The sequence below is a fragment of the Aotus nancymaae genome, unplaced genomic scaffold, assembly GCF_030222135.1.
Source record: "Aotus nancymaae isolate 86718 unplaced genomic scaffold, 86718_ANA_hifiasm-v0.15.2.pri h1tg000004l, whole genome shotgun sequence".
NCBI lineage: Eukaryota > Metazoa > Chordata > Mammalia > Primates > Aotidae > Aotus > Aotus nancymaae.
Window position 1 is genome coordinate 59,854,530 of NW_026988415.1, and position 27,869 is coordinate 59,882,398.

Sequence of the window (27,869 nt, forward strand, 5' to 3'; positions counted from 1 at the left end):
TGCGAGACCCCGCCGGCTGGCGGCGGGGGCTGAGCGCCGGCCAAGTCCAAGTGCGCAAGCCCAGATCTTGGCGCGCCCCTGAGGAGTTTCTGTGGGAATATTTTCTGTTTTCCAGGTTTCCCAAGGGAAACGAAGAAAGGGAGGGGGAGAATCATTGACTGAACCTCTAATAGATGTTGGACGACGTTAAAAAATTTTTTTATTGGCCCTATCCTCCAGGATTTGACAAATTAGGCTGGCCCGAGTGATAAGAGGTATGCCTCTCCCCAGTAAAACCCGTGTGTGTGTTGCAGTTTCCCTTCCTTCCTCCCTTCATTTCTTTTCTGTTTTGTAATGGTAGACAATTCGATGGAGAAAGTAAAGGAGAGTGAAGAAAGGCATAGAAAGGAAAAGGTGAACAAGGAACCTCAATGAAGTGAACATTAAATATCTCATGAATGTGTCACTTTCAGCTTCTGTCTGCAAAAAGCGGGAGGACAGTGAGAAATTCACTGGGTAAGGGGTGAGGAAAAGAGTGATGAGATGTGATGAAAGATAGGTGGGGACTAGATTGCGTAAGCAAAGGGTCTTATGTTCTGTGATTTTTAGCTTTAATTCTATAAGCATTTGGAATCAATAGCAGTGTTTAAGCAGGGAAAGGATACGATCCTAAAGAAACTCTTCATCTTTGCAAATGATTTGAATATTTACAAATAAAACATGCTATGATTCTAGATTCTAGATACATTCTTCAGGTCTCTAGAACCTAGTATGCCACTATAGGTTTTGAGAAAATTATAGAAGATGTGAAAGTCCTAGCATAGTACGTGCCTCATAGTAGACCAGGCGTTGGCAAACTTTCCCTATAAAGGGCCAGATAGTAAATATTTTTGTAAATAAATAGTAGTAAGCAAAATTTTTTTGAGGATCTAGCGTCTCTGTCACAACTACTCTACTCTGCCATCGTGGCCCCAAAGTGGCTTAGACATGTTCAGCAGAATAGATAATTTCCAAGCTTGAAAAGGGTGAAATTCAGCTATTACTAAAACGTGAAGTGTGATAGATAAGAGATTGGTACATTACCTTCCAGTGTGAAGTTCAAAGTTTCTCTGCAAGAAATGCAGTTTCTGCAGAGCCCCTACACAGTGGGCAGAGAGGAGCACGCGCGTGTGCATGCGTGTGGGGTGTGTGTGTGTATGTGCATGTATAATGATGGTAAAATATTTGTTTTCCTTACTTTTGAGTTCCAGGGAGAGATAAATGAGCATGGCTGTGTTCCAGTAGAACTTTATGAACACTGACATTTGAATTTTATTTCATCTTAATGCATAGTGAAAAGTTATTCTTCTTTGAATTTTTCAACTATTAAAAATGTAAAAACCACTCTTAGTCACAGGACATGGAATAACAGGCAGCAGTTCAGATTTTGCTTGTGGGCCATAGTTTGCCCACCTCTGTAGGTTTCATTTACTTAAGCTTTTGTTTTCCATTCTAGAAGAAGAAAGACGTTTTTCTGAGTGTATTCTCATACGACATTTTTCTATATTGGATAGCCTGGCAAATACTACTTATAGTCTTGTCCCAGTGACAATTCCAACAGGACACTCAAAGAAGAAAGCTGAGAAAGATATGGGGTTTTTACATCAATCATCTTTGTGAATGGTACACTGTGCTAGATACTTTTACAAGCCTGAAGGCCATCTTTGCTCTTCCCTCTTTCTCCAAACATCTGGTCAATGAAAATGTCTTGAGAATTCTTCCTCCTTAATATCCATGGAATTAATCTCCCTCTTACCTAATATCATTACCTTGTTCAGGTTCACATGCCTTCTTAACTGGATTATTGCAACACCTTGCTAACTAGTTCCTCTGTGTCCATTTACTCACCAAATTCCCAAATCAAAAATCACAAAATCAGGAAAATATATCAAATCGATCCTCCCCATTCCTTTTTCACTTCAGTTGAGGCCCTCACCAATGGGACAGTTGTAATAGTCTTCTGACTCATTTCTCTGCTCCACTTGATACCTTTTACAGTGTAGAGTCTACATGATCACTGAGTTCACTTGCATAACAAAACAAACAAAACTGATTATTTACTCCCTTGCTTAAACATTGCTATCAGTTCCCACTAGAAGTCAAGGATAACGCCCAGACAGGTACAGAAAGAGAGTTGTGGAAGTCCCAGCTGGACAACAGCAATGGGGAAACCATCCAACATATGTCCTTTGAATATTTGGCCAATACTTATTTAAAGGAAGAAACTACGATATGGAAGAAAAACTGTTAGAGCTGGCTGTTTATGCTATTTCAAAAAATAGTATTTTTATATGTATGCGTTAGCATTTTTGAAGTTTCATATTAGCCACAAGACCAGTAATATTAATTAGGTGCTATAAACCCTGTAATTTGTAATTCTTTGTTGTGTAGCTGACTGACTTCACTCCCTCTACTAGCCTTGGTTATCTTGACCAACTAATAGTATTTCAATATGGTACATTTAAAAATCAAATATTGCTGTCCCTTCTGCGTCTGGACTCACAGTTTGTCGTCAACTATATTATCTTCAATCTTAGCCTCATCTAGGAAAACTCATGTCCTGCTTTCACTGTAACCTGGGCAACTCCCAAGGAGACAATCTACAGTAAATTAACATAAGCATATTTTGGGTTATCTAGAAAACCTCCTTATAACTAAATACTGTCATACATTATCAACACTCACATTTGTATTTGTATTTACAGTACGTTGACACCAGATAGTAATCTTTTAATTGTTTTGATCTGATTTGAAGTGGAGGCATCATATGTTGTTTTTAAATTATGTGGTTCTATCAGGTTTGCTATATGTAATACAATTTCTTGGGAGTTAGAATAGAGTGGTGGGGGAAGTGAGTCAGCCCATAGCGTACAATAAGGCAAACCACATTCAGTATGCCAGTGCAGAGTCATATTCATGTTGTGAGCTGCAATTTAATTTTAGCAAAATTAAATTGCATAACATGAAATTAATGCTGTTAAATTATTGGTTTTGTTATTTATCGCGTGGTTTTATAATTACATAAGCATCATAAGCCCAAAACATTCATTTTTTTCTATTTTATTTTGCAATTTCAACTTTTATTTTAGATTCAGGGGATGTATGTGGAGGCTTGTTACATGGGTATATTGCATGATGCTGAAGTTTGGGGTATGAATGATTCTATCACTCAGGTAGTGAACATAGTACTCAGTAGGTAGTTTTTCAGCCCTTCCTCCGCTTCTCTTTCCTCTCCAGTAGCCCTCAGTGTCTGTTCCCATGTCTATGTCCATGTGTACCCTATAAAAGCATTCATTTATATATTGCTCTATTATTGTTCATATTTAAGTAACATTATAATAAAACTACAATAATTTAAATGAACATTGAGAGTACAATTTTTCCTTTAAAATAGTCGAATAAAAAATACAAAATGACGCACAAAAAGTCTGTAAATACTATCCCATATAAAAGGTACCAAGACTCGTTGGGAGGAATAGCTAATTCCAAGTTTGAGAAAACAAACGAGTAAGATAAGATTGTATCATATTGTGTCAGAGAGCAAGGGTACTATCAAAGACTAATGTCAAAAGTACAGAGGAGCGTCAAACAATAATAATAACTTTGAATGATGAAAACACATTGACTCTGTAAAAACTCATAAGTTGATTAATGACACCAATAGAGAGGGATCCCCCTACTCCCAAAGAATAAAACCTCAGTGCATATCATTTAAGGTAAATAGAACATCGGCTCCTTATTCTGACAATTAACAGTCAAAAGAAAAAAAAACTCATTATTTATTCACTTTTTCTGTACAAACTTTCAGGACAACCAGAAAGCTCTAGTTTGATAAGACAAAGTTCTTTTTGCAAGAAATACAGTTAGTAAATGTAGAAAAAAATCCAGAAATAAATATAGAAAATCACTATTTTACAACCTCCAATAAAGTAACAGATCTAGGGAAGGATCATCAGTGGGTGAAACATGAGATGAAAAAGTTTATGAAGGAGTTCAGGCCGTCATCACCTGAACCCTGTAATAATTTTATCATTGACAGTATTTAGTATTGTCATTATTCCTTATTTCAGCTGATCAGATAATTGTATAGTGATATCTCATTGTCTGGTAGCTAATCATTTGTCTAATAGCTAATAATTAACACCAGTTTGTGCCCTTATTTGCCATAACTTCTTTGATGAAGCATCTGTTTAAGTTCTTTGCTCATCTTTAATGTGGTTGTTTCCTTACTATTGAGTTTTCAGACTTTAAAAAAATACATTTTCTGGATACTAATCCTTTATCAGGTACTTGACTTGAAAATATTTTCTGTACATCATTACGGAATGCAAATATCTCTCCAATATACTGGTATTCACTTTACAGTGTCTTGGGCAGAAAAAAAGTTTTCAAATCCGATGAAATCGAATTTGTAATTTTTTTCCTTGCATGCGTTGTGTTTTGGTGCCAATTTTAAGGTTATTTTTTTCTTCCTAGAAGTTTGACGTTTTAGTTTTACATTTACATTTACATCTTTTATTTATTTTGAATTGGTCTTTGTATAAGGTGTAAAATTTAGGTTGAGGTTCATTTTCAAAGGTTCCAGCAATATTTGTTCAAAAGACAACCCTTTCTCTACTGAATTGCCTGTGTATCTTTGTAAAAATATCAAATGGTCATATTTATGTAGTTACATATCTGTCCAATTTTTTTTAGGTTCCATTGATTTGTATCTAGCCTTTTATGAACACTACTCTAACTTAATTATTTTAGCTTTATAGTAACTTTTAATATCAGGTAGTGTGATTCCTCTAACTTTGTTTTTCTTTGTCAAAATGTAAAGAGTTATTCTAGTTCTTGTGTCTTTCCATGTAAATTTGAGTATTAGCTTGTCTATATCTATACAAATCTCTGCTGGGAATTTGGTTGATATTGTGTTAATCTATAGATCTCTTTGAGGGAGAATTGACATCATTACTATGATGATTCTTCTACTCATGAACACAGTATGTCCATTTGTTTAGGTCTTCTTGGATTCATTTCATCAGTGCTTTGTCATTTTTAATACATATATTCTATACATCCTTTGTTAGACTTATACCAAACATTTTCAGTTTTAGGAGCTATTGTAAATGGCATTTTAAAAATTCCAGTTTCAAATTGTTCTCTGCATTTAGTTATAAACAGTTTGAAAATAATATGTCTGGCATTGGACTTTTCTGTGTTTTTCCTGTTTAGGGTTCATTCAGCTTATTTTATTTTACTAATTCTGGTAAGAACACTTAACATGAGATCAACCCTTTCAACAAATATTTAGTTGTACAATGCAGTATTGTTAACTAAAGACACAATATTGTACAGCATATTTGTAGAAATTAATCATCTTGAGTACTGAAACTTTATATACACTGAAAAACAACTGCACATTCCCCAGTCTCCCAGCTCCTGGGAATCACCACTTTACTGTTTCGTTCTATGAGTTTGACAATTTTATTGTTTTTTTTGTATTTAATATTTATGGGTACATAGTAGGTGTATATATGTGTGGGGTACAGGAGATATTTTAATAAAGGGATAAAATGTGTAATAAACACATCTCAGGGAAAATAGGGTTTCTATCACCTCAAGCATTTATCATATCTTTGTGTGATAATCCAATTATATTCTTTTTGTTATTTCTAAATGTGCAATAAATTATTGTTGACTGTAGTCACACTGCTGTGCTACCAGACACTACATCTTTTTCATTCTATTGAACTATATTTTTGTACCCATTCAGTACCCACACATCCCCCAACCTCCCATTACCTGTCCCAGCCTCTAGTAACCATCATTCTGGTCTCTATTTCAATGAGTTCAGTTTTTTTAATTTTTATCTCCTAAAATAATTGAGAGCATGCAAAGTTTGTGTTTCTGTGCCTGAATTATTTCACTTAACATAATGACCTCCAGTTCTATCCATGTTGTTGCAAATGACAGAAAACGATTCTTTTGTATTGCTGAATAGTACTCCATTGTATATATGTACCACATTTTCTTTAGCCGTTCATTTGTTGATGGACACTTAGGTTGCTTCCAGATCTTGGCTATTGTGAGGAGTACTGCAGCAAACATGGCAATGCAAATACCTCTCCAATAAACTGAATTCCTTTCTTTGGGGTATATATGTAGCAGTGGGATTACTAGATTATATGGTAGCTCTACTTTTAGTGTTTTGAGGAACCTCCAAACTATTCTTTATAGTGGTTGTACCAATTTACATTCCCACCAACTGTGTACAGGATTTCTGTTTTCTCCACATACTCGCCAACATTTGTTATTGCCTGTCTTTTGGATAAAATCCATTTTATCTGAGGTGAGATAATATTTCACTGTAGTTTTGATTTGCATTTCTCTGAGGATCAATGATGTTGAGCATGTTTATATACACCTGTTTGAAATTTGTATGCCTTCTATTGAGAAATATCTACTCAGATATTTGGCCCATTTTAAATTGAATTACTAGATTTTTTTTCCTATTGTTTGAGCTCTGCATATATTCTGGTTATTAATCCCTTGTCAGATGGATAGTTTGCAAATAAATTCTCCCATTTTGTCTGTACACTTTGTTGATTATTTCCTTTGCTGTGCATAAGCTCTTTAACTTGATATGATCCTATTTGTCCATTTTTGCTTTGGTCCTGTGTTTCTGGGGTATTACTTAAGAAATCTTTGCCCAGATGAATATACTGGAGAGTTTTCCCCAATGTTTTCTATAGTAGTTTATTAGCTTAAAGTCTTATATTTAAGTACTTAATCCATTCAGATTTGCTTTTTGCATATAGTGAGGAATAGGGATCTAGTTTAATTCTCTGCATATGCATATCCAGTTTCCCCAGCACCATTTATTGAAGAGACTGTCTTTACCCCAGTGTATGTTCTTGGCACCTTTTTGAAAATAAATTCAGTGTAGATGTGTGTATTTGTTTCTGGATATTGATTCAGAATTGGTTCTCTATCCTGTTCCATTAATTTATGTGTCTGTTTTAATGCCAAGACCATGCTGCTTTGTTTACTATAGCTCTGTAGTGTAACTTGAAGTTAGGTAATGTGATTCCTACAGTTTTGAAGATAGCTTTAGCTATTCTGCGTTTTTTTTTTTTTTTTTGGTTCTGTATAAATTTTAGGATTGCTGATTCTAGCAATACTAACAAACATGGATTATCTTCTTTTAATCCTATTCAATCTATTTAAACAATATTTTATAGTTTTAATTATATAGCCCTTTAATTTATTTCATTAATTCCTAGGTATTTAATTTTATGTGTGGCTATTTTAAATGGGATTTTTAAAAATTTCTTTTTCAGATTATTCACTGTGGCATATAGAAATGCTACTGATTTTCATATGTTGATTTTGTATCCTGTAACTTTACTGAATTTGTTTATCGGTCCTAATAGTTTTTTTTGTGAAGTCTATATTTTTTTCCAAATATAAGATTATAGCATCTACAAACAAGAATAATTTGACTTCTTTCTTTTTAATACAGATGCCCTTTATTTCTTTCTCTTATCTGATTGCTCTAGGTAGGACTTCCAGTACTATGTTGAGTGATACTCATGAAAGTGGGCATCCTTGTCAAGTTCCTACTAGCTGTGGGTCTGTCATATATGACTTTTACTGTGCTGTGGTACATTTCTTCTATTATGAGTTTTTTGAGAGTTTTTATCATGAAGGATTGTTGAACTTTATCAAACGCCTTTTCAGCATCAATTGAAATGATCATATGTTTTTTGTCCTACATTCTGTTATTATGATGTATCACATGGATTGATTTTTATATGTTGAACCATAATTGTATTTGTGGGATAACCTCACTTGGGTCGTGAAGAATAATATTGGTAAATTCAGTTTACTAGTATTTTGTTGAAGATTTTTGCATCAATTTTTATTAGGAATATTAACCAGTAGCTTTACTCTTTTGGTATGTCTTTGGGTTTTGCATCATGGTAATACTAGTCTCACAGAATGAGTTCAGAAGTATTCCTTCCTCTGCCTCTATTTTTCAGAATAGTTTGAATAGGATTGGTATTCGTTCTTTAAATGTTTGGTAAAATTCAGCAGTGAAGCCATCGGGTCCCAGGATTTTGTTACTGGAGACTTTATTACAGCTTCAGTCTCCTTACTTGTTATTGGTCTATTCAGCTTTTGAATTTCTTCATGGCTCTATCTTAGTAGGTTGTACATATGTAGGAATTTATCAGTTTCTTCTAGGTTTTCCAATTTATCTGTATATAGTTGCCCATAATAGTCTCTAATAATCCTTTTAATTTCTGTGGAATTAGTGTTAATGTCTCTTTTTTCATCTCTAATTTTATTTAGTTGTGTCTTCTCTCTTTATTTCTTCATTAGTCTGGCTAAAAGTTACTTGATTTTTAAAATCTGTTTTAAAGACCAATTTTTTATTTCATTTATCTTTTCATTATATTATTGTTTAAATTTCATTTATTTCTATTCTGATCTTTATTATTATTTTTTCTACTATTTTCTGGTTTGTTTTGTTTTTGCTTTAGTAGTCTTTTAAGATGCATCATTAGGTTGTTTAATTAAAGGTTTTCTACTTTTTTGACATAGGTGCTTAAAGCTATACAATTTCCTTTTAGTACTGCTTTGGCTAAATCCCACAGATTTCGGTATGTTGTGTGTCCGTTATCATTTGTTTCAATAATTCATTTCTTCATTGTGCCACTGGGCATTCAGAAGCATGCTGTTTCACTTCTGTGTATTTGAATAGTTTCCAAAATTCCTCTTGTAATTAATTTCTAGTTTTATTCTATTATGGTAAGAAAAGATATTTGATGTAATTTTAATTTCTTTGAATTTCTTAAGACTTATATTGGCCTATCTTGGAGAATAATTCATACGATAAGGAGAAGAATGTGTATTCTGCAGCTTCTGGATGAAGTGTTCTGTAAATATCTATTAGATTCATTTGATCTACAGTGCAGATTAAGTATAATGTTTCTTTGTTGATTTTCTGTATGGATGATCTGTGTCATGCTAAATTGGGAGGCCTCCATCTATTATTTTATTGGGAGTATGTCTCTCTTTTAGCAGTAATAATATTTGCTTATGTATCTGTGTGCTCTAGTGTTGGGTGCACATATAATTGTTATAACCTTTTTCTGAATTGACTCTTTTATCATTGACACTTTTATCATTAGGAAACCTTCTTTGTTTCTTTTTATAGTTTTTGTCTTAAAACCTATTTTGTCTCAAATAAATATACTGAGTCTTGCTCTTTTTCAGTTTTTATTTGCATGGAACGTATTTTTCCAGCCCTTTATTTTCATTCTATATGCATCTCTATGGGTGAAGTGTGATTCTTATAAGCAGCAGATTATTGAGTCTTGTTTTTTTAAAAAAATCAGTTCAGCCATTGTGTGTCTTTTGATTGGAGAGTTAAGTCCATTTACATTCAGTGTCATTATTGATACGCAAGGATTTACTCCTGCCATTTTGTTTTTTGTTTTCCAGTTGTTTTGTGGTATTCTTATCCTTCTTCCCTTCCTGTATTCCTTTTAGTAGAAATGATTCCTTTAGTCGAAGTGATTTCCTCTGGTAGCATGTTTTAGTTTCTTGCTTTTTATTTTTTGTAAATCTGTAGTATGTTTTCTTTATTTGAGGTTAACATGAGACTTGCAAAGAATATCTTATAACCCATTACTTTAAACTGAAGAGAGCCTAATACAAATTGCATAAACAAATTAATAAACAAGAAAAAAGAAAACTAATGAAAACTCTACACTTTAACTTTGTGTCCCCATTTTAACTTCTTGTCATTTGTTTGTGTCCTAATGTACTATGTGTTGAAAAGTTATTATATTTGAACAATTTATCTTCTAGTCTTTCTGAGTAGTTTACATATTCATAATCATAGTGCCATAATATTCTGTGCTTTTCTGTGTATTTACCATTGCCAGTGAATTTGTACCTTCAGGTGACTTCTTGTTACTCATTAACACCCTTTTCTTTCAGACTAATTAACTCCTTTTAGCATTTCTTGTAGGACAGACCTGGCATTGATGAAATCTCTCAGCTCTTGTTGGTCTGGAAAGTCTTTATTTTTCTTTCATGTTCAAAGTATAGTATCACTGGGTATGCTATTTCAGGGTAAAAGTTTTTTTTTTTTTTTTTTTTTTTTTTTTTTTTTTTTACCTTCAGCACTTTAATATGTCATGCCACTCTATCCTGGCCTGTAAAGTTTCCACTGAAGAGTCTTCTGACAGATGTATTGGAGTGTTTTTCATGTTCATTTCTTTTATCTTGCTGTATTTAGTATCCTTTCTTTATCCTTGACCTTTGGAAATTTGATTATTAGATATCTTAAGGTAGTTTCATTTAGGTTAAATTTGCTTGTTGTTTCATAACCTCCTTGTACTTGAATATTGACATCTTTATCTAGTTTTGGGACATTCTATGTTATTATCCCTTTGAACAAGCTGTCTATCCTGATCTCTGTCTCTCTACCTCCTCTTTAAGGCCAGTAACTCTTAGATTTGCCCTTATTGAGGCTATTTTCTAGATCTTGTATGCGTGTTTTATTCATTTTTATTATTTTTGCTTTTGTCTCTTCTCACTGTGTATTTTCAAATAACCTATTTCAAAACTCAACAATTATTTTCTCGGCTTGATCAATTATGTAGTTAAGAGACTGATACATTCTTCTGTATATCCATCACATTTTTGGATTCCAGAGCTTCTGCTTGGTTTTTTTTAATTATTTCAATCTCTTTGTTAAATTTATCTGATAGGATTCTGAATTTCGTCTTTGTGTTATCTTGAATTTCTTTGAGTTTCCTCAACACAGCTCTTTTGAATTATCTCGTCACGTATCTCTTTCACTCTGGGATTGGTCACTGGTGCCTTATTTAGTTTGGTAAGGTCATGTTTTCCTAAGTGGTCTTGATGTTTGTGAATGTTCATTGGTGTGTGAACACTGAAGAGTTAAGTATTTCTTGTAATCTTCACAGTCTGGGCTTATTTGTACCCTTTCTTCTTGGGAAATATTTCTTGTAATCTTCACAATATGGGCCTGTTTGTACGCTTTCTTCTTGGGAAGGCTTTCCAGGTATTTGAAGGGACTTCAGTGTTCTAAGTTTGTGTTCACTGCAGCCATATCTCCATTAGGAGACAACCCAAGACTAGTAACACTGTGGTTCTACTGACTTGGTGGTCTTGGTTAAGATCTGGAAGAATTTTCTGGATTACCAGGCAGAGACTCTTTCTCTCTTCCCTTACTTTCTCCCAAGTAAATGGAATCTGTCTCTCTGTGCTGAGCTACCTGGAGCTGAGGGAAGGGTGACACAAGCAACCCTATGGCCACCACCAATGACACTGTGCTGGATCAGACCTGAAGCCAGTAGGTTAGGGGGGTCTCACTTAAGGCCTGCAGTAACCACTATCTGACTACTGCCTATATTCACTCAAGGCCCTATGACTCTACAATCTGGATGTTACAAAGCCAGCCAGGTTTGTGTTTTTTCCTTCAGGATGGCAAGTTTCCCCTGTCCACAGGCAGGTCCAGAGATATCATCCAGAATCCAAGGCCTGGAGTCAGAAACCTTAGAAATGTACCTGGTGCTCTATTCTAGTGTGGCTGAACTGGGACCCAAGGCACAAGTCAAAGTGCTTTACACTCTTCTCTTTTCTTTTCACAAGCTAGAGCAGTTGCTTCCTGTGGCCACAAACTTCCCACAGCCACGGCGAGTACTGGCTAGATACCACCAATGTTCACTCAAGGCCCAAGGGCTATTCAGTCTGTTGTGGTGAATGCTGCCAGGTCTGGGACTCTCCCTACACGATAGTGGGACACTTGTAGGCCATCCAGGAGCCAAGGCCTGGAATCAGGGATCCTGAGAGCTTACTTGGTGCTCTTCTTCACTGTGGCTGAACTGGTAGCCATGCTGCAAGGCAAAGTCCCCTTACACATTCCTCTTCTTTTCTCAAACAAAAGAAATCTCTCTCCATACTCACACCTGCTGGGAATATGCTGGATTAAGCCAGCACTCCTCACCTTAAGCCAGCACATCTCTGAGTATCACCCAAAACCCACACTGAGTATTGCCTGGGTACCATTCAGGGCCCAAGGGCTTTTTATTCAGAAGATGATGAATCTTCCAGGACTGGGTCCTTCCCTTCAAGATTGTGTGTTCTGTTTGGCCCAGGTTGTGTCTAGATTTGTTGTCTGGGAGCTAGGGCTTGTAATGGGGACCTCACAACTCGGCTCAGTTCTCTCTCCTACTGTGGGTGAGCTGGTATCCAAGTTGCAGGACAAAGTGTTCTTTACTCTTCCTTCTCCTCTCTTCAAGCAGAAGAAAGGAGTTTCTTTCAGAGCTGTGAGCTGTGTGCCTAGAGTTGTGGGAGGGGTGGTGCAAGCACTTCCTTGGCTGCCCCAACTTGTGTCTCATTAGGTTGCATGTCCCCCAAGTCCACTAGCTCTGAGCCCAGCACAGCAAGAGTACTTGCATAGGAATTACAGTCCTTATGACCCAGACTGCCTTTCAAGTTTATTTATATCCCCAGAGCACTTTAGTGCTCAGTGGCAAGGCTTCCTGGAACCCAGTTTCCAACCACTGGGATGGCCCTCTGGCTAGAGCTAGTCTAAATATTCCCTCTGTGGGCCCCAGCTGAGTTCTACCCGATGTCGCTTTTCATGGTGGCAGGGAAGCACTGAGTTCTAATGCAAAGTTCCACAGTCCCTGCACTCTGCCTCCCACAAGCACACAGGTTCTCTCTTTGCACCACTCTGCCACTGCCTGGGCATGGGAGAGTAGTGGCATTGGCATTTGAAGACTGCTTTTCCTACCTTCTTCGGTGCCTCCTTCAGTGATGTGAAGTTAAATCTAGCACTGTAATTGCTTACCTGATTTTTGGTTCTTATGAAGGTGCTTTTTTGTGTGGATAGTTGTTCAATTTGGTGTTCCCACAGGGAGGATGATTACTGGAGTCTTCTATTTGGCCATCTTACTCCAATTCCCATTGAGTTTGATATTTTAGATAGTGATTTTAAGTGGAATCATGCAAAATTTATACTTCTGTGACTAGTTTATTCCATTTAGAATAATGTCCTCCAGCTTCATGCATATTAATCCAAGTGGCAAGCTGTCCTTTATATTCAAGGTTGAATAGTAGAAATTTAGCTTGTTTCTACCTTTTGGCTACTATGAATAATGTTTCAGTGAACATGGGAGTGCAGCTAGCTCTTTGAGATCCTTATTTCAATTCTTTTGGATATATATACCCAGAAGTGGGGTTGCTGCATCATATGGTAGCCCTATGCTTAATTTTTAAAGGAACTTCCATACTTTTTCCATAATGGCCATACCAATATACATTCCCACCAGCAATGTACAAGACTTGCCAACATTTGTTGTGTTTTTATTTTTATTTTTTAATAATTGCCATTCTAATAGATGTGATGTTATTGCTTACTGTGGTTTTGATTTGCATTTTCTGATGACTAAGGATGTTGAGCATCATTTCATATATTTATTAGCTATTTGTAAGTCTTCCTGTGGAGAAATGTCTATTCAAGTCCTTTGCCTATTTTTTATTTGGGTTATTTGGTTCTTTTTGCTTTGTTTTGTTTGCTGTTTATTTGTAAGAGTTTATTATATATTTTGGATATTAAACCCTTATCAGATTTGGAAATATTTTCTCTCATTCTATAATATGTCATTTCACTCTGTCGACTGTTTCCTTTGTTGTGTAGAAGCTTTTTAATTTGATATAGGCCCACTTGTCTATCTTGGCTTTTGTCGTTGCTTCTGCTTTTGGTCTCATATCCAAGAAATCATTGTCAAGACAAATATAAAGCTTTTCTCTTATGTTTTCTCATAGGTGTTTTACAGTTTTTGGTCTTATGTTTAAATCTTTAATTCATTTATAGCTGATTTTTGTGTATGATTCATTATAAAGAAATCACCAATTTCATTATTTTGCATGTGTATATTTAGTTTTTCCAACATCTTTTCTTGAAGAGATTATCATTTTCCCATTCTGTATTCTTAGCATCCTTATTGAAGATCAATTGGTTGTATATGCATGAATTTATTTCTGGGATGTCTATTCTGTTCTATTGGTCTATATGTCTGATTTTATGCCAGTGCATATTGTTTTCATTACTATAGCTTTGTGATATATATTGAAATCAGGAAATGTGATGTCTCCAGCTTTATTGTTTCTCAAAATTTCTTTGACTTTTTGGGTTTTTTTTTTGTGGTTCCATATGAGTTTTAGGATTGTATTTTTTATTTGTGTAAAAATATCATTGGGATTTTGATAGGGATTCTATTGAATCCATAGATCTCTTTGGGTAGTATGAACATCTTAACAATATTAAGTTTTCCAAGTTATGAACATAGGATGCCTTTGTATGTATTTGTGTCTTTAATTTTTTCATCAATGTTTTGAAGTTTTCAGTTTGAAAGTATTTCACCTCCTTTGTTAAGTTTATATTAAAGAATTTTATTCTTTCAGATGCTATTGTAATTGGAATTATTTCCTTTTCTAATAGTTCATTGTTACTATATATAAACACAACTGTTTTTATATGTCAAATCTGTATCCTACAACTTTACTGAATTAGTTTATTAGTTCAAACAGTTGTTTTATAGAATCTTTACAGTTTTCCACATATGAGAGTATGTCTTCTGCAAACAGAGATAATTTTACTTCTTTCTTTTTTATTTGGATGTCATTTGTTTCCTTTTCTGGCCCAATGGCTTTGGTTAGGACTTGTAGTACTATGTTGAACAGAAGTGGCAAGCATGAGCATCTTTGCTTTGCTCTTGATCTTAGAGGAAAAGATTTCAGTTTTTTCCTATTGAGTGTGATGTTATCTGTGGGCTTGACATATATGGCTTTTATTACGTCAAGGTAAATTCCTTCTATAACAGATCTGTTGAGAGTTTTTTTTTTTTTTTTAATCCTGGATGGGTGTTGAATTCTGTCAAATGCTTTTTCTGCTTCTATTGAGATTATAATGTGGTTTTTATACTTACATTAATGTGTTATATTACATTAAGTGATTTATTGAACCATCCTTGCATATGAGGAATGAATCCCATTTAGTTGTGGTGTATGATACTTTTCATGTGGTGTTGAATTTGGTTTGCTAGTATTTTGTTGAGAACACCAAGGTAGGAGGAAATCTAGGAGAGCATGATGTTTTGGAATCCTAATGAAGACAGTGTTTTGAGAAGAAGTGATCAGCTGCATGGAATGCTACTGATAGTTCAAATGGAAGGGGACTGAGAATTGACCACTGGATTTTGCAACATTAAGATCATTGGTGACCTTTATAAGAGCAATTTCAGTGGACTAGTAGGCGTAAAAGCCTAGATGTAATTAGTTCTAGACATAATAGGATGAATGGAATTGGAAAGTAGACATCAAGAAAACTCCTTTGAGGGATTTTCATCTAAAGGAGGCAGAGAAACTGGGCAATAGCTAGAGGGGCATACAGGGAAATCTAAAGACATTTTTTTAATGTGAGAAATTATAGCATATTTTTATGCTGATTGGAACTGATCCAGTAGAGAAGGAGAAATTAATAATGCAAGTAAGAAAATGAATTACTGGAATTACATCCTTGAATAGGGAGAAGGTATGTGTTCTAGTGCACAAATGAAGGACTCCATCTTACTTAGGATCATGGATAATGACAAGAGCAGAGGCAGGATATGTGTGCATTCTTGCAGGTAGATCAGTTGGAAGTTATCTTTCTGATGCTTGTGGAAAATCTCTCCTTTAAGAAATTCTTCAATATGGAAGTTCCAAAAATTTATGAAAGTAGAGAGAATAGATTAATAAATCATCTATTTGCTCTAATCTCTTTGCTCTAATCATCCAACATTAACAACTAACTCTTCATGACCTATATTGTTTTCTTCTATAGCCCCATCTACACTCTTTCCCTTCCCCATATTATTTTTAAGTAAATCCCACGTATCATATTCTTACAACACTAAGTATTTTATTATATGCCTCTAAAAGATGGTGCTTTAAAAAATAACCACATTACCATGCCTAAAATATTAGTAATAATTCCTTAATATTATTACATATCCAGTTTGTGTTCCAAATTCCCCAGTTGTCTTTTTATAATGTTTGTTTGAATTGTGGTCCACATAACGTCCATGTATTGTGATTGATTGATGTGTCTCTTATGTCATTTTTTATCTATAGATGCTCTTTTCATCTACATTATCCAATGTATTTCATGATAAAACTGAACTATTTGTCCTGTAGAGTCTCCCACAGTCTGTATTTCGCTTACTGCATCATGGTGACTTTTATCATGTTCTTCTGTTCTCTGTAATTCCTCATTCACAGGCTTGATGAGATCTGGGTATAATGTTTGCAAGAATATTTTCTAAATGGTGTTGTATACTTCTATCAGGAGGCACATAATGTCCAGTTGTTTACCTTGTTGAAATGTTAACAGTCATTGATAATTTTCACTTAGATCTGTTAATTGATTGGGTGTTTCTGGAATTAGCAGGAATACTTGTAAAAAGATAAACATTTCCTATTTTCTTTTGTTATACTTTTGTGCAATTCAAAATTTTGTTTGGATTGCTTTAATTTTCTCAGTGAGCTAGTAAGTAAGGGTATCAGGTAGAATGAAGAGAGATAGGAAATATAGAGATTTTAGGAAGAGAAGGTGTGAAATAGACATCTAAATGAGAGACAACGTGATTGGATTAGAGAGATTTAGTATGATTGATAGGTAGCACTAAGAGCACAGATGAAGTTTGTTGGTTAAGAATTTAACTAAGACCAATAAGTGTGATTGTATGCCTTTTAAAAATCACCTTCACCTATATGGAGGTAGATTAAAGTAGGGAAAGAATTGGTTTTAAGCAGGCTTTGGTTTTGGCAGTTGAACTCAAGCAAGAAAAAGGTACAGGAATATTGAGCACATGTATAAGGGAGTAATTATGGAATTTGAATTAGGTAGAAGGGAAAGGGGACATGAGAATGATAAGGAACTGTAAAAAGCTGATAGGGTAAAAAGAATGCATATCTTGTAAAGTCTGAAGAATTTTAAAAGTCGGGGTGCTAAAAGGAATGTGCTGGAGAGGTGAAAGGTGCTGATTAGATAGCGGAATGTTTAAAATTAAGATTATAAAGAGGGAATGAATATAAGAGTGGCTGAGAAAAAGTGGTGGGTAAGATCCCTGGAAGAGAGATGAAGGAAATGAGAACACAAGAAATTGGAAATTTTTTTTGAGATATATGATATTTGATATATATTGATCACCAAGTATTATGACAGTTGGTGGTCTGGAACCTAAACTCCTCAAGTAAAGAGTAGTATAACTCAATAAGAAGGAATAGTAAAATATAAGCTCCATGTGAACAGGGAATTTTGTCTAGTTTGATCATGGTATCCCCAATCCTTAGAATAATAACCAGCATATGGTAGAGTGCTCAATACATGATTGCTTTATAAATGAACAACTAAATGACTGAGTGACTTGAAATTCAAAGCTGGGGGGTATTTAAGGAAGACAGAAGGATAACGGTCTGGAATTGGTAATGAGTTGCAAATAGGACATCTAACCCAACTCTAGGACCATTGATTTGAGAAGTATGGGAAAGAAAGCAGTTGCCATTTGCACTTTAGGGGAAGCAGTGTCTTCATGAGAAAGCTAGAGTTCTTAGAGCAAGAAGGTGAAAGGAATATTTAGAAAAGAGGTTGAGGATATAAATAATTTTTTCTCATGATGGACTGTAAGTTCTAGTAGACACTGCAGGAGAGTTTCAGGAAATGGGGAAGAGTGGGAAATAGGGTCAAAAGAATAATGTGCAGAGTTGCATGGAGAATAAAGTGTAGGGATTTGGGATTTCTGGACTTCTTTAGTTGGCTAAAGTAGATAGAGATAAAGGACATAATGATATGATTCTAATAATATCAACGCAGGTAATGGTTGTGAGACTATGTGTGTGGGGCTTGGGGGAGAGGGAGATGGGGGGGTCCTGCAAGGAACACAGAAAGCTATGAGGCCAGTTCTTCATTCATGTAATAAAAAGATTAAGACTAGGGAGCAGGGGATGGCTTCCTCCTAACTCCTGGAGCACAAGGGGCTCTGGATTCCTTCTGATTCCTGTGTATCATAGGGTTAAATGTCAGAGATCTCTTTTGACTACTACCAAAGGTGAACGTCAGAGAAAAAGATATTTCTTGCATATGAACTTTGTGGTTCAGCGATGCTTGAATTGCTTGCAGTTCCCTCAATACACTATGTTCTCTTAGATCTCTTTGCCTGCTGGTCCCTTTTCCTGGATTATCTACTATCCATCCCCCATCTATCCAGAATAATACTCATTCTTCAAAACTTAGCTTAAGTATCTCTTCCATGCAGTCTTTCTACCTTTGCATATTCAAGGAAAAATTAGGGATTTCCTCCTGTTGTATCCCTTAGTACTCTGTAAATATTTCATTGTCTTGACATTTAATTTTTATTGAATTTTATTGAGATAGTGTGGATTCACATGCAATTGTAAGATATAATGCAGAAGTATTCCATGTACCATTTACCCTGTTTCCTCCAATGGAACATCTTGTGGAACTTTAGTTCAGTATTACAATCAGATTGACATTGACAGAATTCACCCATGTTATTCAGCTGTCACTAGTTTTATTTGTAGTTGTGTATGTGTGTTTGTTCTGTAAAATGTTATATGTGCTGCACACATATGTTCGTTGAGGCACTGTTTATAATAGCAAAGACCTGAAACCAACCCAAATGCCCATTGATGATAGACTGGACAAGGAAAATGTGGCACATATACACCGTGGAATACTATGCAGCCATAAAAACGATGAGTTCGTGTCCTTTGCAGGGACATGGATGAATCTGGAAACCATCATTCTCAGCAAACTGACACAAGAACAGAAAATCAAACACTGCATGTTCTCACTCATAGGTGGGTGTTGAACAATGAGAACACATGGGCACAAGGAGGGGAGCATCACACACTGGGGTCTGTTGAAGGGCAATAGGGGAGGGACAGCGGGGGTTAGGGAGGTTGGGGAAGGATAACATGGGGAGAAATGCCAGATATAGGTGACGGAGGATGGAGGCAGCAAACCACATTGCCATGTATGTACCTATGCAACAATCGTGCATGTTCTGCACATATGCCCCAGAACCTAAAGTACAATAAAAATAAGTTCATGTATCCACTACTATAGTCAAGATGCAGAACAATTTCATCACTACAAGCATCTGCTTTGTTGTCCTTTTGTAACCACACCTACTTTTCTCCCACCTCCCTAACTTAATCTCTGACAACGACTAATCTGCCTCTTTGTCTAAAATTTAGTCATTTCAAAGTATTACAAAAATAGAGTTACAGTATGGAACCTTTGGGGGTTGTCTTTTTTTCACTTAGCATAATCCTTGGGGATCCATTCAGGTTGTTGCATGTATGTATAGCTCATTCCTTTTATTGCTGAGCAGTATTACATTGTATGGATGTATCATGGTTTGTTTATTCATTCACTAGTTGAAGGAAATGTGACTTCTTTCCAGTCTTTCTCTGTTAGAAAGAAATCTTCCATTTGTATACGGTACAGGTTTTTGTGTGAATGCCAAGTTTTCTTCTTTTATTGGATATATACTCAGGAGTGGAATTGCTGAATATAGTGGAAGGACCAGGGGCTTAAAGAGTAAGGCCTTCTCCTCTTATCAGGAAGGCAAAAACTTTCCTGAAACCCTCTCACTACTATACTTCGTCTTCAATCTCATTAAGCAGAACTAGTGACAATAGAGACTGTAAAAAAGGAACAAGCTTAGTTATTTCAAACAAAATTTGGATTCTGTTAGCAAAGATTAAAGGAATATTTGTCATGAAATTAACAATGCCTGCTAAAATGTCAATGTCTGAGAACGAAAGAAACTGAATAGAAAATAATTTCATCTTAGGAATTGTAGTAGGCTGAATGGTGGTCCTCAGAAAGATATGTTCATGCTCTGATTCCTGGAATCTGCGAACATTATTTATGTGACACAATATGTGATTTAGTTAAATAAAGATCTTGCTTATGTATTAAGATACAGGCAGAAGAGGAGACATAGGCATACATAGAGCAGCAGGTGACGTGAAAAAGGAGGCAGAGATCAGAGTGATGTGGCTACCAGCCAAGGAATACCAAAGCCATGAGAAGCTGGAAGAGGTAAGGAATGGATTTTCCCCTAGAGTCTCTGGAGAAAACATGACCCTGATGACACCTTGATTTAAAACTTCTGACCTCCAGAACCACGAGAGAATAAATAGGTGCTATTTTGTGTCACCCAATTTGTGGTAATTTGTTATGGCAGCCACAGGAAACCAATAGGTCAAGAGCACTGACGTTAGAGTCAAATCTGAATTCAAGGTCTTCCTTTGCCACTTCCCAGAACTGGGAATGTTCCTTTTGATCTCCTCCTCAACTCCTAACAAAGATAATTGCTCTGATGGTCATTATCTAGAAGTATTTCTTTCCCTGCTCCCCTAGTCCATTACTTCAAACAGTCACTCCTACTTTTGTTTCTATGGAGTCAAGCCTTGCACACATGTTGAAAAGTATTCTAAGTTACTCTGGTCAGGAAACCTGTAGAAAGCTCCTGCCTATAAAGGAGTCTGGCACAGTACGAGGCTTCTCTCTTGCTGCTGATCCCTATGCCTGTCACACAGATACCATAATTACATAGCAATCCTTTTGTGGCCTTGACTTGCCCAGTGAGGCACTCACCCAATCCTACCAATTAGTCTAGGATTTTTGTTCCCAGTCAGCAAACCTGGGTTTCTGGTCTCTGCTAATTGTCCTCCTAGTTCTGACCCACTTCGTGGACCTAGGCTTCTTAATCTTGGCTCATCATCCAGGATTTGGATGATGCAATACCATTTCTGGAAGGCAACTGAGAGGTCATCTAATCTAACCCCTTCACTTTAGAGACAGAAACTGAAAACTTGACCTCACCTTTCTTCTTGGCCCTATCGTATCTTCCTGTTTCTCTTGGCCTTAACTGATCTCTTTTTTGAAATCATATGAGAAAAAAAATTCTGCTATATTCATATCCCTTTTCCAGTCTAATGAAATTCCCAGTGAGGCACTCACCCAATTCTACCAATTCCTTAAATTACAAGTGTCAGTAGCAAAAACTTTGTGATCAAGGAGATAGGATAATTCCTAACAAAATATTTTTACTGTGGCAGTATCTCAAGTAGATAATATAAAGCCACAAACCTTGGACACATACTACTAGGCCAGTCATAACTAAATATACAATATGCTGAAAACATCTATTAAAATAAAACCTTAGCAGTAGAAGAAAGAGGAAAAATTCTGAAACTATTAAAAATCTTAGAAGGGATGAATATTCCTGCGGAAAACATCTTGAACAACTTTGTATACAAGACTATGGTGTTGTATCTATATCAAGGCCATTCTAAAAGAAAAGTTATTGTGTATAAACTTATAATCTTAGCTAATAGTGACTTCTAGTTAGAAGGGTACTGTCAAGTGGAATATTTCATTTTTTAAGAATTCAGTAAAAAGATTCTCTCCAAGTGGAGAAGAACCTGTTTATGGAAGTACTTACCATCTTAGCATACTGTCATCTTTGCTACTACCTTTTGTCACTCTCCTTTACTCATAAGAAGCAAAGGATATAAGGACTTTTGATTATTGTTTGGCAGTGTCAGAAAGGCAAGCCGAACTCATCTTTGAGCTTAGCAGTAAGCAATTAAAAACAAAATTACCTTTGTCACTGTGGGATAGACAAACAGACCTGATTGTAATTAGGTGGTTAGATCAGGTAGTCCAGGTTGCATACATCAGAGGAATAGACAGGATTGGAAAGAATAAATTCGCTCTCTCTCTCTCTCTCTCTCTCTCTCTCACACACACACACACACACACACACACACACACAGAGAATATATATTATATATATATTCTTGAATATATATTATATATATATTCTTGAATATATATTATATATATATTCTTGAATATATATTATATATATATTCTCTCTCTGTGTGTGTGTGTATGTGTCTATATATATATATGGGCCAAAGTTTGGAAAAGTCAGGTAAAGCAGGTATGTTCAAACATATACTATAACTTCAAACATGGGATTTGTTCCTTGGAGTGCAGAGAGCACCTACATAAGAAACCTTTGTCCACTTTAGCCTTATTCCTGTACTAGGCTATAGCAGATAATAGTTATGATTTACTGACTAATCACTATTTGCTGGGCACTATTTCAGGTGTCTATTTCGTGTTTCACATGTCTTATTTAATCCTTATAACAACCCTATGGAGTGCTGTTATTCTCACTTTAAACAAGATGAAATGGAGATAGAGGATAAGTCATTTGCCCAATGCCCGCAGCTAGGAAGTGAGGAAGCTGAAATTTCAGTGCAGCAAGCTCACTACAGAGTTGTTTAAACTGTTAACCATTATGCTAGATTATCTCCTATATATAACTATGCATTTGACCGTCTTCGGTCTTCTACTACCCTGACTATAGCACTTACAATAGAAGCCTCTGACAACTTAAGAAGTTTTCAGTGCATACGCACAAAATCTCTAACCACCCAGACCCTATTCTTAGGCTAGCCTCAGCATCAAGAGGCTAAAACTCTGAACACTCAATGTCTATTCCTGCTTCGACAGATAGGACCCAGTTAGAGCCTGGTCTTGTGCTGTATTAAACACCTACAGAAGTCGTACCACCCAGGGTCTGACCCTACATGATTCTTAGTATGAATAAAGGAATGTTCCAACAACCTGAAGCTTGTTTCTATTGTGGACTATGTGGCATTCATAGAAAACTTTCAGCCAACCGGTAACTTTCATGGGCAGCCTAACTTAGAGGCTTTTTCTCTGGGATGGCCGTATCTTCCATAGAAGTGTCTGAATTCCAAGGACTTATTTATGATCAGGTTTTCCAGAGGGAACAACATGTAGGAAGGCCCTAAAAGAGAAACTGAAAGTCAAGTATGACTAGAGCACATAGCAAGATGGAGAGTGGTAAGTGAAGAAATTAGAAAAAAATATATTGCCCTAGTTACAGACTTTTTAATCAAGCTGATTATGTTTGAACCCTGGGCTCTGACACTAATTATGTGGCTTTGCACAAGTTACTAAACTACTTAAAGCTTCAATTTCCTCGTTTGTACATGGAGAAAATAACAGTACCTACCTCATAGTGATGGGAGGATGGCATAAGAATGCATGTAAAGCATTTTTTACTTACATCATAGTAAGTATTCTTATCACTATTACACAGTGACACACAAACACATACATGATATAGATATAGATGTAAATATAGATAGAAAGAAACCGAAAGACAGAGTGACAGAGACCTGATATCTTGGGGTCTTAGAGGGCCTTGTGATCCATGGTAAGAACTTGAAATTTTATTCTAAGGTAATTAGAAGTTATTGAAGAGGTTTAAGGAGAACTATAACAAGACTAGATATACATACTAAAATAATACCCTAGCTGACTGTGGCAATAGGATTGGACTGAAGCAAGTGTAAGATATGGGGAAACCAATTAGGTGTCAGTTACAATGGTCCAGGGAAAAGATGGTGGTGTTTCAGACGATGATAGTGTCAGAATGAATAGAGATAATGGTAGGAAGAGGGACATATTTGAGATGTATTTAGGAAGCAGAAGGGACAGTGACTGGTGAGCACTTAACAATTTCTTTTTCTCTTTCTTCTTTTCCCAATTTCCCCTTTCCCGCCCCAGGGAATTAAGGAGAGATGGCTGAAGAACAGAATCAATAGTTGACAGATTAGTGTAGGACACTTTGTGACACATCTTCGATCCAGGAGAGTTTAACACAGTAGGGACAGTATATTTTGGTGAAGAAATGTGTTCAATTTTAGATATTGTAAACAATAACTAGCTCCAATTTAACCTAGACTAGAAGTCCTCTATATTTTCTACCCCCCTCCTCCATCCATAGACTCTAAGCAGATTCTACGTTCAACACTCCAGGCCTGGGAATTTGCAAAACCCCAAGAGTCTTAAGACTTGATCATTACTCTAGGGCTCTTCATAAGAAAGACTGTACTCAGAGGGTTGGCCAGGAAGGGAAGGGATAAACAGGAAAAGAGATGCTGGAAGACTAGATATAGTGAGAAAGTGTGAGATTGAGAGACAGGGAGAAATAGAGAGATTGAGTGATTAAGGTATGAGAGAGGTCCATTTGGTTCATTCTCCAAAGGTTTAGGGAGTAAATACATGCTCTGACCTCTTCCACAAAGGACTTGGGTGTTGTGAACTAAACTGTATCTGCTTCAGAGAGCACCCCAACCAAGCTCAGTAACATTGTGGTTCTTGCGCACTCCTAGATACTGCCTTATTGGTCTTGGGGAAGATCTGGATTACCAGGCAGAGAATCTTGTACCCTTCCCTTACTTTCTCCCAAATGTACAGTGTGTCTCTCTGTCTGTTCTGAGCCACCCAAAGGTGGGAGTGGAAAGATGCAAGCACCCCTGTGGCCATCACCACTCTATGACTGCTGTGGGTCAGACCTGAAGCCAGCACAGCACTGTGTCTCCCCAAAGGCCTGCTATAATCACTCCCTGGCTACTGCCTATGTTTTTTCAAGGGCCAGAGGCTCTACGATCAGCAGATGGCAAAACCAGCCAGTCCTGTGTCCTTCTTTTCAGGGCAGCAAGAACCCCCAGACTCCAGGTAGGTCCAAAAGTGCCATCAGGAGTCAGGTTCTAGGGTCAAAAACTTAGAAGTCTGCTTGGTGTTCTGTTGTACTACAGCTAAGCTGGCAATCATACCACAAGATGCAGTCCCTCTAACTCTCCCATTCCTTTTCCAAAGGCAGAGGAGCCTTACTCTATAGCCACCACCACCACAGACCATGGGGAGTACTGTCAGACTACTGCAAGTGAGACCCCGGGCCCTAAGGCCCCAGAGCTCTTCAGTGAGCATATGATAGATGCTGCCTGGCCTGGGACTCACCCTTCAGGGTAGTGAGCTCTCTTCTGGCCCAGGGCAGGTACAGAGATGATGTCCAAGAGTCAATTCTAGAATCAGGGACCCACTTGCTCTGTCCCACCGTGGCCATGCTGGTGCAAGATAAAGTCTCCTTTATTTTCCCCCTAGTTTTCTTAAGCAGAAAGAGTTTCACCCTGTATCCACCATAGCTAGTAATGAGGTAGTCTCACCTGAAGCCAGCAAGTCTCAGCGTCTCCCCCAAGGCCCTCGATGTAGTACCTGGATATTGCTACTGGTTGTTCAGGGCCAAAAGGCTCTTCAGTTAGCAGGTGATGAATGCTGTCAAGACTGTGTCCTTTCCTTTAAGGCAGCAGTTTCCTTTCTTGTCCAGGGTGTGTCTAGAAATGCTGCCTGGGAGCTAGGGCCTGGAACGGGGTCCTCATGACTCTGACCAGTGCCCTATCCTGCTGTGGCTGAGCTGGCATCCAAAATGCAAGACAAGGTCTTCCATATTCTTCCCTCTCTTCACCTCAAGAGGAAGAAAGAGAACTCTTTTGGAGCTACAAGCTGTACAGCTGAGAGTTTAGGGGAGGGGTGATGCCAGCACTCCCTTAGCTGCACTCGTGTCTCAGTAGGTCACATGCCCCCTCAGACCACTGTTCCTGGGCCCAGTTCAGCAATAGGAATGCTTAAGAGTTCTAGGCCCTGTGTCCTAGACTGCCTATCAAGTTCGCTTAGAAATCTGGAGCACCTTGGCCCTGGGTGGCAAGGTTTGCACGAACTCAGTTCCACCCACTGGGATCCAAGATTCCCCTCTGGCTAGGACTGGTTTAAATGCTCCCTCTGTGGGTGGGTGTCAGCTGAGTTTTGTTCTGTTTTCCTTTCTGCTGTAACAGGCAGCACCGAGTCTAATGCCTCACAATTGTGCTGTCCCTTCCCCAATGCACAGATATGCTCCTTTCCACACTGCCGCTGGAGGGTTGGGGAGAGGTGTCAGTGATTCAAGGTGTATTTTTTTTTTTCTATCTCTTCAGTATTTCTTTCCATAACATGGAGTTAAAACCAGGTACTACGAGGGCTCACCTGAATTTTGGTTCTTATATAAGTGTTTCATTCTGTGTAGATAGTTGTTAAATTGGTGTCCTTGCTGGGGTGATGTGCAGCAATTGATGGAGCCTTCTATTCCACCATCTTGCTCCAATCCAGATACCTTTTAAATAAAGGAGGGATAAAGGAAGAGAAGAAAGAATGAAGGAAGAAAGGAAAGAAAGGAGTAAGGGGCCCAGATCATGAGATCATTCTACAGCACCACTCGATTTCAGAAATCACTTAGCAATTCTCAGTTCATTTTATGGAATTTATTCATAATGAAATTTCACATATAAAATTCCTTATTTGGATATGATGCTTTTGTGTAGCTCCTTAGCTTTTGCCAATAATTAATAAAGTACTCAATATTCTGTATGACCAATTTGCAATCAATTGTTTATGCATTTCACTGAGCACTTTATAAAGAGGCATGTCATAAATCAGTATGCAAGTGTTATACTGCATTTTGGTGATAGTAAACATCTGCCATCCCTGCTGAGTTAATGAAGTTGGATATTAGAAATGAAAGTTTTGTTCAGTAGTCACAGAGTGAGGCGGGGGGAAGAAAAAGTTCAAGATATAGAGATAAGAAGTGATGGTATAAATGCAGAAAGAGAAGTTAAGTACTTAGAGCATAGATAATTCATACTCATGGTGTTTTTTTAAATGTATTCTGAGTATGCTTTTAAAATGATCAGATGGCCATATATATGCACACATGTATGTTTTTTTTCCACAGAAAACCTAATAGTTGGAATTCAATTGCACGTGTTCTATCTTATGAGGAATTTCCGACTCTTCATAAATTGTGTATCGAATATGTTGTTTCTCTCTTCGAATGTAGCTTGACGTTGGAACTTCTGGTGTAGAAAACTCTGCAAATAAGTGAAAAATATCAAATGTAATTAAACGACATTTAATAAAATTTTTATTCTCATTCAGATATGCTTATGTTTAGTTATTTTAGAAATCTATTCAATCATTCTTAGAAATTTGTAGTGATTTAAATCAACACGTGAAAATATCTTCTTTTGGTAAAATAATTCCTGGCTGCTTTTAAATAACAATTAAATAATTGTAATATAGTTCCTTCATATTGGTTTAAATATTGAGCGATTCAGTTCCCATACTAAAGTAAGAAGTAAACATTATGGGAGAAAATTTATATAAGAAAAGCAAATATTTCTTTTTTTCGTCATATTGTAGTACAAAGGTCCACACTCTAGTATTGCACAATGATGAATATTATTACTGTATTAACATAAAATTGAATTTTTTGCTTTTATGAAATATCCCATTTCTTTTTTGTGTGATCATCTGCATACATTTTAAAATACATCACTAATTGTTTTCACAACATATGTTATCATAACAACATTATTTTTGTCGCATAACCAGAGTTTTGTCTCTGTATAGAGTTGTTTTATGATAGAGGTTCACACTAAAACTTAATTTCCCCAGCATAACATGTTACTTTTTTTTTTTTCTTTTTTTGAGACTCCAGTCTCACTCTGTTGCCCAGGCTAGAGTGCAGTGGCGTGATCTTGGCTCACTGCAACCTCCGCTTCCCGGGTTCAAACGATTCTCCTGCCTCAGCTTCCTGAGTAGCTGGGATTACATGCCCGTGCCACCACGCCCAGCTAATTTTTGTATTTTTACTAGAGACGAGGTTTCACCATATTGGTCAGGCTGGTCTTGAACTCCTGACGTCGTGATCCTCCTGCCTCGGCCTCCCAAAGTGCTGGGATTACAGGTGTGAGACACT

At 36.8% G+C, this 27,869-nt stretch overlaps 1 long non-coding RNA gene across 1 annotated transcript; it reads left to right on the forward strand.

Moving 5' to 3' along the window:
- Positions 1-51: 51 nt before the first annotated feature.
- On the forward strand, positions 52-27,045 carry LOC105725385 (uncharacterized). Its single transcript, XR_001109281.2, has 3 exons — positions 52-254; positions 20,106-20,227; positions 26,844-27,045. It is a non-coding gene; the product is annotated as an uncharacterized LOC105725385 (long non-coding RNA).
- The last annotated feature ends 824 nt before the right edge of the window (positions 27,046-27,869 follow it).